The sequence below is a fragment of the Dasypus novemcinctus genome, chromosome 4 (assembly GCF_030445035.2).
Source record: "Dasypus novemcinctus isolate mDasNov1 chromosome 4, mDasNov1.1.hap2, whole genome shotgun sequence".
NCBI lineage: Eukaryota > Metazoa > Chordata > Mammalia > Cingulata > Dasypodidae > Dasypus > Dasypus novemcinctus.
The window spans coordinates 55,123,787-55,137,782 of NC_080676.1; positions in this window are offsets into that span (position 1 = coordinate 55,123,787).

The following is a 13,996-nucleotide window of genomic DNA, read 5'->3' on the forward strand; positions in this document are numbered from 1 at the left end:
ACTCTGTGAGCTGTAGCTCTCCACATAATATATGGGTAAGTTTACTCAAAGCACTTTTTATCAGCTGTCAATCTGTTTCTTGGTCTGCGTTTGGCTACATTTCAAGTAGCAAAAGCAAAAGCAGGGATTATTCCATAGTTTTTACCCTAGGGGAACTAATTATTGCCTATTACCTTAGTGACTTGTGTGTGGAAGTAATTGCTATTCTTCAGCTCTGTTCTGTGAGTCCTATGTAAAACTGGATCTAAACACAATCTACTCGGTTTAATCCAAAGTACATAATGTTTGTATATATGTGCCTGGATAGTTGGCGGCACTTATTTGAAAAACTGTCTTACAGATGCCATCCCACATTGAGATATTTATGAAGGTATATTGACTCCTTCCTCTTAGAATCTCTTCTATGGGCTAAGAATTGTATGCTGTCCATTGTTTTCCTTTTCACAATGAATGCTGATTTCTTGATATTTCCACAGCATTATTTTACTCCAAATTCTCTTGTGAATGAGTTTCCTAAGTTTCAGTTGGGATTTCTGCAGATACAAACTCTTCTATCCTTTATTTCCTTTTGACTCTTCCTCTCACTGAGGTTCATTGAAGGGTAGCTAGCAATGGTAGGAGAGAGAGAGAGAGAGAAAGAAAGATACACACATTAACCAACAGTTTCTCCAGGTTCTTTTATGAACAAGAAAATCGGCCGTTTTCCTATTAGCATATGAGGAACCTGAGTCTGTCCCTTGTTGTCAAGGCAACAGCTATTCCTTGGGTAGCTGCAATAGAAAAGAAGCCAGAGCAATCTCTATAGGATCAAGTCTTTTTAAAAAATCATAAAATCATAGAAAGGAAACTTGAGAGTCTACCTAGCCTATTCTGCTGCCTTTAGTTAAGACCCAACAAAATAATCTGAAACCACTACCAAAAAAAAGTCCTATTTTAAATACTTCTGAAGAGACTACATAGCTTACCTTGGTAATCATTTGCAATGTTTTATAGTTGACACTATTAATAAAGATGTTTCAATCATTCAGGAACAAATAAATTATCATCTGGAACCATATGTTTCCTTTTAATCACCTGATCTCATGTGTCATTTGGGCTTATTAGCTTGGTGCTTCAACCATGGATGCCATTCCTTCTGGATCTAATTTTCCTAATCTTTTAAATAAAGGGACTGCAAACCAAGTAACAGCATTTATCAATCCTTTGCTCTAACCTAGGCACTGTGCTGAGCACTGTATTTATATCATCTCATTATATCTTCACAACAAACTTATAAAGTAAGTATTAATTTCATCTCCATTAGTGGTAGTATTATTTCATCTTCATTTTACAGAAAAGGAAACTGAAGCTTAGCATAGTTAAGTAATGGCTTCTGGGTGGTGGAGCTGGATTCTGAGATAAGATGGTCTGATCTTCCACACTCTTAACCACTATGTCTGGGGTCAAGACAACTTATATACTGCTGAACAAAACATAAGCTGATAGCATCTTCCCAGAAGCTAATTTTGTAATATAAATTAGAATCCTTAAAAAGGTACATATCCTTTGTTTTCAGCATTTATTTATTTATTCATTTAACAAATAGCTATGTGATACTATATGCTCTAAGTAGTTCTCAAATAATAAAAATGAATCCTCATGACAACATGATAGGATAGGTACTAAAACCTACTTTCTAGAAAACCACATTGAGACACTTAGAAACTAAGTAATTTTCCCAAAGTCACACAGTTCATAAGGCCTGAAATTGAGCTGTGGCTTTATAACCTATGCTCCTAAGCACTGCAATATCCGGTAGTTTTAATTTTAGGAATTAGGACTTAAAAAATAATCATGTAAAGTATGATACGAGTAGGTGTCATTATAGATCTGTTCATATAAGCAAAAATGAAGAAAGAAATGTCTAGCAGGGTATTTGAAAAATACATACGGTAATCCTTAATCATTAAACATTTTCTTGCAGAGGAAGCAAGTATTAATAACATTATATTTATGATACATGTATAAGTAAAGACAGTATCTTAGTTTTCTAGGATTGCTGTAACAAAGTGCTAGAAAGGATGCAGCTTAAAACAACGGAAACTTTTTGTCTTCACAGTTCTGGAAGTTAGAAGTCCAAAATCAAGGTACTGGCAAGGCCATGGCCCCTATGAAGTCTTTAGAATTCTTCCTTGACTCTTCTAGCTTCTGGCGTTTGTCAGCAATCTTTGGTGTTCCTTGACTTGTAGCTGCATCACTTCAATCTCTGCCCCCATCTCCACATGACCGTCTTTCTTGTCTCCATCTTCCCATGGGGTTCTCTGTGTCTGTCTCTTCTCCTTTTCTTTTTTTTTTTTTTTAATTTTTTTATTTTTTATTGACTTTGTAATAATATTACATTAAAAATATATATGTGAGGTCCCATTCAACCCCACCCCCCCACCCCCCCTCTCCCCCCCCCCCAACAACACTCGTTCCCATCATCCTGACACATCCATTGGATTTGGTAAGTACATCTTTGGGCACCTCTGCACCTCATATACATTGGTTCACATCATGGCCCATACTCTCCTCTATTCCATCATGTAGGCCCTGTGAGGATTTACAATGTCCGGTGATTACCTCTGAAGCACCATCCAGGGCAGCTCCATGTCCCGAAGACGCCTCCACCTCTCATCTCTTCCTGCCTTTCCCCATACCCTTTGTCCATTATGTCCACTTTTCCCAATCCAATGCCACCTCTTCTATGTGGACACTGGATTGGTTGTGTCCATTGCACCTTTATGTCAAGAGGAGGCTCAGATTCCACCTGGATGCTGGATGCAATCCTCCCATTTTCAGTTGTAATCACTCTAGGCTCCATGGTGTGGTGGTTGTCCTTCTTCACCTCCATCTTAGCTGAGTGTGGTAAGTCCAATAAATCAGATTGTAGGTGCTGGAGTCTGTTGAGGCTCAGGATCTGGCTATCACATTGTCAGTCCAGAGATTCAAATCCCCTAAATATATCTTAAACCCCAACATTAACTGCACCTCCAGCACATTAGCATGAAAGTCTTATGAAGGGAGATCCCATCTGAGTCCAGATTCATCACACATAAACACCATTTCCAAAGAGGGGCCATCTGCCCTGGTAGTTAACCCCATCGGCCATGACCATAACTCCCATGGGTCTCTTTAGCCCTCAAAGGAACCAATATCTGGGGGTTGTATCTGCTTTATCTGTCTCTCTGACTCTGCTCAGTTGTGCATGAGGGCAAACCTTCTGCCAGCCTCCAGACTCTTTTTTAGAAACTCGTAGCCATATAAACTCATTTCTCCTTTCCATTTCCCCCTTACTTTAGGTCAAACAGCATTTTAAAGTCATGGTATTTTATGTAGACATGGATATTCTGCTGATCCGCATTGAACCTTCCGTATAAGGTCATTTTCCAGTTGCATCATCAGTTGGTAGTTGATAGTGGTCCCTCGTTGCCAGGGAGGCTCATCCCCGGGTGTCATGTCCCACGCTGGGGGGAAGGCATTGCATTTACATGCTGAGTTTGGCTTCGAGACTGGCCACATTTGAGTAACATGAAGGCTGACAGAAGGAAATTCCCAGGCACAAAGTTGCTCTAGGCCTTGTTATTATTTTGGGTTTATCATCTTCTCCTTTTCTTATAAGAACACCAGTAATATTGGATTAGGGACCCACCCTACTCCAGTACAACTTCATCTGCATTTAACTAATTTCATTTGCAACTGGCCTATTCTCAAATAAGGTCACATTTGGAAGTACTCAGGGTTAAGACTTCAGCATGTCTTTTTGGGGGGACACAATTCAACCCATAACAGATAGTAAATGAAATTATATTATGGCATTTCTAATTTTCATTTTGAAAATAGAGACATATAGCCATAGAAAACAGACTGGAAGACTATAGGAACAATAAAAAGTAAACAGTGGTCTATGAATGTTGAGATTATGGGTGATATTTTTCTTGAATAGATCTGTATTTTCCATTCTTTTTTTTACAATGAAAGTATATTGCTTTTATAAATAGCAATTTTTAATTAAAAAGTAACTTTGATTAAGAGGACAAACATGAGGAAGTTCCCTCATGAATGGCAACAAATATATAATACTAATAAAGGGTAAGGGAAAAATACATTAAACATAAGAAATGAGCTATAGTTAGTAGTAATATTTTAACAATGCTCTTTCATAGTTTGTATTAATAACAAATGTTTCACAAGAACACAAGGTGTTGGTGGTGGGGTGATTACAGGAACCCTGTATCATGATATGCATGTCTGTTTTGTAAGTTCACAACTTTCACTATACATTCATTGTTTATGTATGTTCGTGTATGAATGATATACTTCAATAAAATTTTATTTTACAAAATAACCCAAAGGGTTGTACTAGAGAACCTCAGGGGTCCTTTTGACTATGAAAATTGTGTACATTATATAAGTTTATATGAACGACCCTGTTTGGAACAAATTTTAACTGAAATTCTGATCTCTGGTCCATCCTTTACTGACCACAGACGAACAAATAAGAAGGATTACTTGATTTGCTGTAACACAGATCTTATATGATCTAGTGAACCACTCCAAATTACAAACTTGGAAAACCTTGCCTTAGATACACAATATGACAAGTCTATTAAATCCTCTTGTTACATCTCTGGGCTAGAGTAATGATTAAGTGCTAGGTTCCTGGAATCAGGACTTCACAGGTTCCATTCCTAAAATCCACTACTTACTGTACCTGTGTTATTTTGAACACTTTAGGCTTTATTTTCCTCATTAGTAAATTGGGGATTTTAAAAGCATCAAGTATATAGGGCTTAGAGAATTACATGAAATACATGTAAAACACCACTATGTTGGGCATATAATAATTATTCAATAAATGGTAGCTATTTTTATTATTACTATATTTTACTCTTTAATGTTAATTTTTAAAATTCATTTGATGCTCTTGGGTAGAAGTTATTGCACACTTTTTAAAAGGTATTCTCACCTGAACAATTTTAATTTTTATTTGGCAAGGAGGTAAGAAAAAGGAGGATGTCCTCTATGACCACGTCTTTTTCAACTTGTTACACTGTCAATATTTTAAATGATCCCTATGGATCAATCAGTGATTACTAAACTTAAATTGACTAAGAAATAATGTTTTTTAAATGAATTATTCAGTATCCCCAGATGATCTAATACAGGTGTTAATAATCAGGTGGGAATAACAGAAAAATACATTAAACATAAGAAATGAGCTATAGTTAGTAGTAATATTTTAACAGTGCCCTTTCATAGTTTGTATAATTAACAAATTGCATTTACATATAGATGTGAGCCCAATGATACATGGGGAAAAATTACACCTAATACAAACCAGTGACTATAGGTAAAAGTATCATAATATCTTGGGCAACAGATGTAGCTCAAGTGGTTGAGCGCCTGTTTCCCAAGTACAAGGTCCTGGGTTCAATCCTGGTACCTCCTAAAAATAAAACAAAAAAAAGTAATATCTTAATAGTCTCTCATCAATTGTAACAAAGGTACTACTCCAATGCTAGGTATCAATAATAGGGGAATGTAAGGGGCATGGGGTTTTTCTTTTTGGAGTAGTGAATATGTTCTAAAATTGATTGTGAAAGAATGCACAACTCTGAGATTATACTGAGAGCCATTGATTGTATACTTTGGATGGATAGCATGGTATGTGACTATATCTCAATGAACTGCTTAAAAAAAAAAAGATGGGAACCCTCACACACCTTAATCTTCAGTAGACATCCATGCTCCCTTGCTTGACTTCTGCCCATTTCCATGGGAAAGGAATTTTGTGTTTTGTGGGCAAAAAAATAAAATAAAATAATGAAATAGCTTTTTCCTTTAGCACTCTGTAGCCATTTCTAAAAAAGATTTCTTCCATGTTTCCGTGCCAGTGTAAGGAATAATGAATGAACGTGCACAGGTGCACACACACACGTACACACATAATTAGACTTCCTTTCAATAAATGAAATTAAGGGAGTGGGATTCACCTTCTTCTAACAGTGTTTCCTCTGAGCTCAAAAGAAACAGCTTTATAAAAACTCTCGCTGTCTATTGCCAATAGAGTTGTTACACAGAAATCTGAACCAGCTTTTCAACTGGATTTGGTCGTGTGAGGCAAAGCAGAGCTTGTGTTATGTGTCTCTCTGCCTCTCTCCACTCCCCACATTAGTTGAGCCTCACTGCTCCTCACGTAATCCTCCCAGGCCCACTCTCCACATTGGTTGAGCCTCACTGCTCCAACAAGTAATGCACTTCTGACACAATGCGGGGATGGCAGGAGCAGTGTGGGAAAAATCAGATAATGTAGCACAAGCTTGACAGACTTGCTTCCTTTAGAGTGGCATATTATGAACTGGCCAAGTGAAACATGAAGGTCATTATCCTGTCTTATCTGGTAGTTGAATGAGATGCAGCTCCCTTCATGGTAAGGTTTTCGGCTTGTTGCCAAAGGACTCTCACTTTAGCTGCTTCATGTATTCACCCAGAGTGCTGCCTCCTCACCTCTCTTCACTGTTTTGGTTTCAGTCTGCTCCAGATTGAGAGACCAGAGCATTTTAAGACCAGGTAATGGCTCTGCCAAATGGGTTTTGTGAAAAGCAGGTACACATACACACACATACACTTAGGCCCCACTGCAAATGGACTGACTCAGAGTCAGAGCCTACGTGAAATGGACCAAGGGTTGGTTTTTTCAACAAGCTTTGCCTTTGAATCTGAGACCCAATCTTATGTAGTTTGAAAACAACTGCCCAGAGGACATCTATAGTGCCATCTAGAGACAACATCAGTGGTTATTTTCTTTTTAAGTTTGTGAGCCACTCAGAACAAAAGCACACTAAAGTTCAAATGCATCCTTTATTTCCCCTTATTGCTAAAAAAAATAATAAAATGTAAAGCACTACTTTTCATAAGATGCCTATAATGGGTGCCTAGTTTCTATTAAATGTTATAAGTAAATGACCTAGTCTGCTAGAACCAATAGCATAGCTTTTTACAATATAATTGAGTCTACAAAAGACTAGCACACAAACCATCATCCAGTTGTTTCTTCTGAGACCTTGAAAATATCTGAGGTTCAGTTCCATTATAGATAAAATGTATTCTTTTTATTAAAATTTTATAAAAATTAAAATTCTCATAAAATTTTTCTAAGTATTAAAAGATAGGTAAAGAGCTTCACCCAGAACCCAGTTGCTATAAATTAGGCACCCAATTGACAGCTTCCTCCCACCCTGTTTCTGTGCCTCCTTAACGAACAACTAGACTCTGCATATCACTGACCTCGAGATCTTAATTTACCTATTGTTCCACAATGAGAAAATAACCCCTCTGTTTAAGGGCTCAAGGAAGTAGGAGCACACAATCCTCAGGATTCAAAGGTCTTTTTAGATAATATTTCACCAGACCATGTAAGGATCTGATGTTGAAAGCAAAGATTCTCATCTTCATTTTTCAGATGTAAAAACACAAAAACTTGAATTTCTTGAGGCTATATGCTTCCAGGAAAACAACCAATCTGTGACCATGATGTAATTAAGACCCATGATTTCTAATTTCCAGGCTTTGACTCCAACCCTTGAAAATGCTTCAATTCAAAGGAACTAATGACTCTTTAGTCTCTGGAATTAGATCCTGTTATCAATGACTTCCACATGGAAAGATCATTCCAAAATGTGTAATTAACCAAGAAAATGCAAATAAACCAATTTGTACCTGCTATTTAGAGGTAAGACCGAGAAATGACTTGATTTCTTTATTGAAAATGTAACCTTTTTCTACTTCAAATGTAGCTCATATTCTCCAATTGTTCACATTTTTTTTTTCAAAAATTACTTTTCAGTGAAATATTTTAAAATATTTTAGATTATTTGTAATTCTTTTATCAGTGCACAGTTTGGAATGGAGAGAGAAATTCGTTTCATCAGGCAAAATAGGAAGAAAACCCTTTTTTCCATGACCTCTGGCAATCCAATTTGATAAACATTTTCTGAATCTCTACTGTGTACCAAACCTTGTTCTGAGAGGGTTAAGAGTCAAGTCACAGTCTGACACTGCCAGAAACATGGTAACACTTGGCAAGTGTAACTGAATGAATGAACCTAGTAAAGTAGGTAACTGTTTAAATGTATCTTCAGAGTAAGCAGACAATAGTCAGTTTAATAAAAGAGAACCAAAGGACCGAGTCCAGAAAGGCTTCCTAGAGAAAGAAATATTTAAGTTGTACCTGGGGTGACTATTTCTTTCAAGTAATAGGGGCTCTCAGTTCAAAGTAGTTTGATATTAAAGAGTTTATGGGATGGAGGCAAGACCAAGGGCTAGAATACCAAGACTCACTTTTTCTCTCCGTCTCTCTTATCTGCTTCTCTTTCTAGTTGGCTTCATCATTTTCTACTGTATGTGCGCTTTCTCCTCATATAATGGAACATGATCACTAGCAGTTGTGGACTGACATCAGTCCAAATGAATAATCCATAAGGAAAGAGAGTGTGTCTTCCCCAGCTTCAATATAGAAAGGGCTCCAGTCGGCCCAGCTTAGCTTACTTGTTCATCCTTGGACAAATCTTTGTGGCCACAAGCATGATGATTGGCCCAACCTGCTTCCAGAAACACATAGTTGCAGTGAAAGGAAGCAGGATCTCAAAAGAAGAGGGTTGTTGCCTAAACCCCCCTCAAAAAAAAATTCCCTCATAGGCTAAAAAGACAGATTGGCCATGCATAAGCTATCATGGACAAAAGAAGCATGCAAAACAGAAAAAAGAGTTTGAACATGGCAAGAAAAGTGAAAACTCTTATGTGAATTGAAGGAATGGTAGGTTTGGGTGGAAGAGAGCAGAAAGGAAGGTGTGGTTGGTTGGGGTCACATTGGTGTGCATATTTGAAGCCCTTAAAGAGGTTGGCAATTTGTTCTCTGAGCAAGATACAATTTTTTTTTAAGGTTTGGAAAGTCACATAATACTCTCTTTATTTTAAAAAGATAATTCCATGTGGTCAGCATGTTGTTTTTGTCTGAAAGTTTTCATTTCCTGGTGAGAACCTCATCACTTCCACTTTGCGGTGTCATGATGGGCCTGTCAATCAATCACAGTGTCCCACACAACCACAAGGCTGGCTCAGTCCTAATGCTGCATTTCTTGGTACACAGTGATTGGTTTATGGATAAACATGTGACCCAAACCAGGCCAATTTGAATTCCTTTCTAAGGTTTTTTGTTGTCATTGTTATTTTTTTCCTGAAGTTCTTTCCTGATAATATGTTAAGGATGTTGGCTGGGGGTTCCTAGCAGAACTTCTGCCATTACATAGGGAAAGTGTGGAAATGAAGCCAACACATGAAGAAAAAGAAGCAAAAAGATGATGAGAGGAAGAGCCCTATGAACAATGCTTCAGTCCTGAATTGAAATTCCCAGTTACATGTATTAATATAGTCTTTCTTTTGTTGAAGCTAATTTGAGTTATATTTCTTTCACTTGGCAACTGAAAAAAAGTCCTAACTAATGTAAAAGATATCTGCCATTTACCAGGCATGGTGCTGGGTACTTTATGCACATTGTCTTATTAAATCCTTACAATAAACCTGAAGAGTAGATGTTATGACTCCCCATTTAACAAAGGCAAAAACCAAGACTCAAAGAACTTAAGTAACTTCCAAAGATTTAGTTAGTTATTAAGAGTTGGAAATGGTATTTTAAAGGTTTATCTAACTCAGAAGCCTATGCTCTTTTTACTTTACCATCTCTATGCTACATTGTTCCTATACCATCAGAAAGCATTCTAGGTAATAAATAAAAGCTGTTAAGTCAATAGCAGTAAGGATAGGATGAACAGACAGATTTCAGGATATATTTAAGAAAGAAGCAATAGTTCCTAGTGATTTTTTAAAAAGGATTTTAAATGTTGAGAAAGAGTAAGAAGTCTAAGAAGATTCTGAAATCAGACTAACCTAAATATAGGAGGAAAACCTGGCTGGAGGGGAACAAAACAGGTTTCATTTATAGCACTTGCTGAATATCAAAGTGGAAACATCCAGTGGGTTGTTAAGAATACAATTCTGGGGACGCGGGTTTGGCTCACCTGATAGAGCATCTGCCTACCACATGGGAGGTCCAGGGTTCAAACCCAGGGCCTCCTGACCCATATGGTGAGCAGGCCCACATGCAGTGCTGATGCACGCAAGGAGTGCCATGCCACGCAGAGGTGTCCCCCACGTAGGAGAGCCCCATGTGCAAGGAGCGTGCCCAGTAAGGAGAGCTGCCCTGCGCAAGCAAAGCGCACGCTGCCCAGGAGTGGCGCCACACACACAGAGAGCTGACACGGCAAGATGACGCAACAAAAAAGAGACTCAGTTTTCCAGTGCCGCTGTCGAGATGCAAGTGGACACAGAAGAACACACAGTGAAGGGACACGGACAGCAGACAACTGGTGGAGGTGGGGGCAAGAGGAGAGAAATACATAAAATAAATCTTTAAAAAAAAAAAGAATACAGTTCTGATGATCCATAGGGAACTCACAAAAATATATAGGTTTGAGGGTAATATATCTATACCAGTGTTTACAGCCTCTGCAGTGGATAAGATTGTTCATATAGAGCCTATATTGAGAGAAATAAAAGATGGTGGAAGATGAACCCTCTATATTCTAAAACATCTGCTTTTTTTTTTTTTAAAGATTTATTCATTTATTTGTTTCTCTCTCCCCTCCCCCCCACAGTGGTCTGCTCTCGGTGTCCATTCGCTGTGTGTTCTTCCGTGACTGCTTCTATACTTAGCAGCGGCACCGAGAATCTGTGTTTCTTTTTGTTGCGTCATCTTGCTATGTCTGCTCTCCATGTGTGCGGCACCATTCCTGGGCAGGCTGCACTTTCTTTAGCGCTGGGCAGCTCTCCTTACAGGGCGCACTCCTCACACATGGGGCTCCCCTATGTGGGGGACACCCCTGCGTGGCACGGCACTCCTTGTGCGCATCAGCACTGCACGTGGGCCAGCTCCACGTGGGTCAAGGAGGCCCGCGGTTTGAACTGCTGACCTCCCATGTGGTAGGCGGACGCCCTATCACGCCCTATCGCATTGGGTGAAGTCCGCTTCCCAAAACATACACTTTTTCTTTCTTTTTTTACTATCTTTTCTTTTTAAAGATACATAGATCACACAAAATGTTACATTAAAAAATATAAGAGGTTCCCATATACCCCACTCCCCACAATCCCCACTCCTTCCACATTAATAGCTTCTTTCATTAGTGTGGTACATTCATTGCATTTCATGAGTACATTTTGGAGCACTGCTACACAGCATGGATTATAGTTTATGTTGTTGTTTACACTCTCTCCCAGTCCATTCAGTGGGTTATGGCAGGATATCTAATGTCCTGCATCTGTCCCTACAATATCATTGAGGACAACTCCAAGTCCTGAAAATACCCCCACATCACATCTCTTCTTCCCTCTCCCTACCCTCAGCAACTCCCATGGCCACTGTCTCCACATCAATGATACAATTTCTTCCATTGCTAGAGTCACAATAGTTCTATAGTAGAATACCAGCAAGTCCACTCTAATCCATATTTTATTCCTCCATCCTGAGGACCCTGGGATGGCGATGGACACTCCACCTCTAAATCGAGAGGGGCCTTAGATCCCACATGGCTGATGGATATGATTCTCCTGAGTGCAGTCGTGGACTCTCTCAGTTCCCTGGTGTGGTGGTTGACCATCCTCACCTCCCTGTTACCTGACCTGGGTAAGTCCAACAAACTGGAGAGTAAGAGTTGCAACTCAGCTGAGGCTCAGGGCCTAGCCGGGACATGGACAGTCCAGAGATTCGAGTCTCCTGAGCATACATGAACCCCAGTGCCAACCACAGTTTCAGTAAAAGTGACAGAAGAAGTATGCATAGAGAGGTCACATCTGAGTCCAACTCTATCACACTCAGGAGCACAAATTCCAAAGTAGGGCCCACTGACAAGGCACTGAACTCCAGAGCCATCTGTCATAACTGTAAGACATGGATGTCTCCGTAACCCTCAGGAACACTCCTACCTGGGTTTGTATTTACTTTGGCTGTCTCTGAGATCCTGCTGAGATGTAAGCATGGCCCTTCTGATGACCTCCTGACTCATTTTGAAGTCTCTCAGCCATATTAACTCATTTGTCTTTACCATTTCCCCCACCAGCTTTTAAAGAGTAGGCCTTTGTGTGTGCTAATCCCTCACCTTGGAGTGTTCTTTTCCCTTTGTCTACTGTAGCAATGTATAGCATTCTATAATGACACTGCTAAAGCACAATATCACTGTAAAGCTTTGTTGGATTCTCCATTCTTCCTCTCTTACTAGAATTGAGCACTTCAACCTTTGTCCCAGGTCCATGGGGCTTTGTACAATAATGTATTTATTATAGTTCTTATCATACATCTGTAGCATTGGGGACAAGAACACAGACTTCAGATTTCAGATTTCAGGCAGACCTGGGTTGAATTTCCATTCTACAATCTACTAGATATGTGGCCTTGGGCAAATTAGCTAACTTTTTTTTTTAAGATTTATTTTTAATTTATTTCCCTCCCCTTTCTTGCCCCCCGGCTCTCCCCCGACCCCCACCAGTTGTCTGCTCTCTGTGTCCATTCGCTGTGTGTTCTTCTGTGTTTGCTTGTGTTCTTGTCAGCGGCACCTGGAATCTGTGTCTCTTTTTGTTGCATCATCTTGCTGTGTCAGTTTTCCATGTGTGCAGTGCCACTCCTGAGCAGACTGCACTTTTCTCACGTGGGGTGGCTTTTCTTATGGGGCGCACTCCTTGCACATGGGGCTCTCCTACATGGGCGACACCCCTGTGTGGGCTGGCACTCTTTGTGCTCATCAGCATTGTGCATGGGCCGGCTCACTACATGGGTCAGGAGGCCCTGGGTTTGACCTCCTGTGTGGTAGGTGGATGCTTTAACTCTTGAGCCAAATCTGCTTCCCAGCTAACTTTCTTTGAGCCATGGTTTTCTCCTATGTAAAAAAGCAGCAGAATATTCTCTCTCTCACACCTACAAGGTCATTTTGAAAATAAAGGAGATATTTGTAAAGCTCTTCCTAGAGTCACTAGCACATAGAAAACACTAGAGTAATGGTAAATATTATTTGCTTGTGTTTGTTTTCACCTACCAGACTTTTTTAGGGCAAGTCCTGTGTTTAATTATCTTGTGTATCTGTTCTCTGACAGTGCCTGGCACCTGACTAACTCAGTAAAGGTACATTGAATTAACACATGAATAGATAAGAAGCCTGAGAAATAAGAGGATAATCAAGAGAGAAGAAAGAAGCTGGAAAGAAGGGAGAAGAGCATTTCGAGAAATATCGGGTGCTTCAGAGAAATCCAATAGAACAAGGATGGCATTAGATAGTGCATGTAGAACTTTGAAGATTTCTGTAATAGCAGTTCTAATAAAATGGTGAGTGCTAAAAGGAGAATACAGTGATTACTAGATAAACGAGGTAAGGGAATGTAAAAAGCAGGAAGTATAGACAACTTTCATAAGATACTGATTGGTAAAAGGAAAGAAAACAGCATGGAGGTAGCTTGAAAGTTGAAGCAAGTAGAGAGACAGTTATTTCACAATGGGAAAAAAATTTAAATGTATGCAACCAAAAGGGAGGGCATGGTTGTGTCAGGAAAAATATCCAAGACTTGGAAATGGGCAAAAGAGATTATTGAAAGTCTTTTCAGTGTAGTTCTGTGCCACGTAACTTTGACAAGTGCTGCTTACTATTACCTGCTCTAGGAGGTAAATACAAGTAAATACAGTACAACACAGAAAACACTGATTAGCTTAACTTTGTTAAACCCTGAATTTGTCAAAGGTATTTGAGCTTGGAACCTAAGTAAAACATTTTAGAAAATGCTAATAGATGGATAGAGTATGGGATTCAAGGTCAGGAGACCAGCCCTGAGCCCATCTAGGCCACCGCCCTATATGTCCCTCAGTTCCATGAGCCTC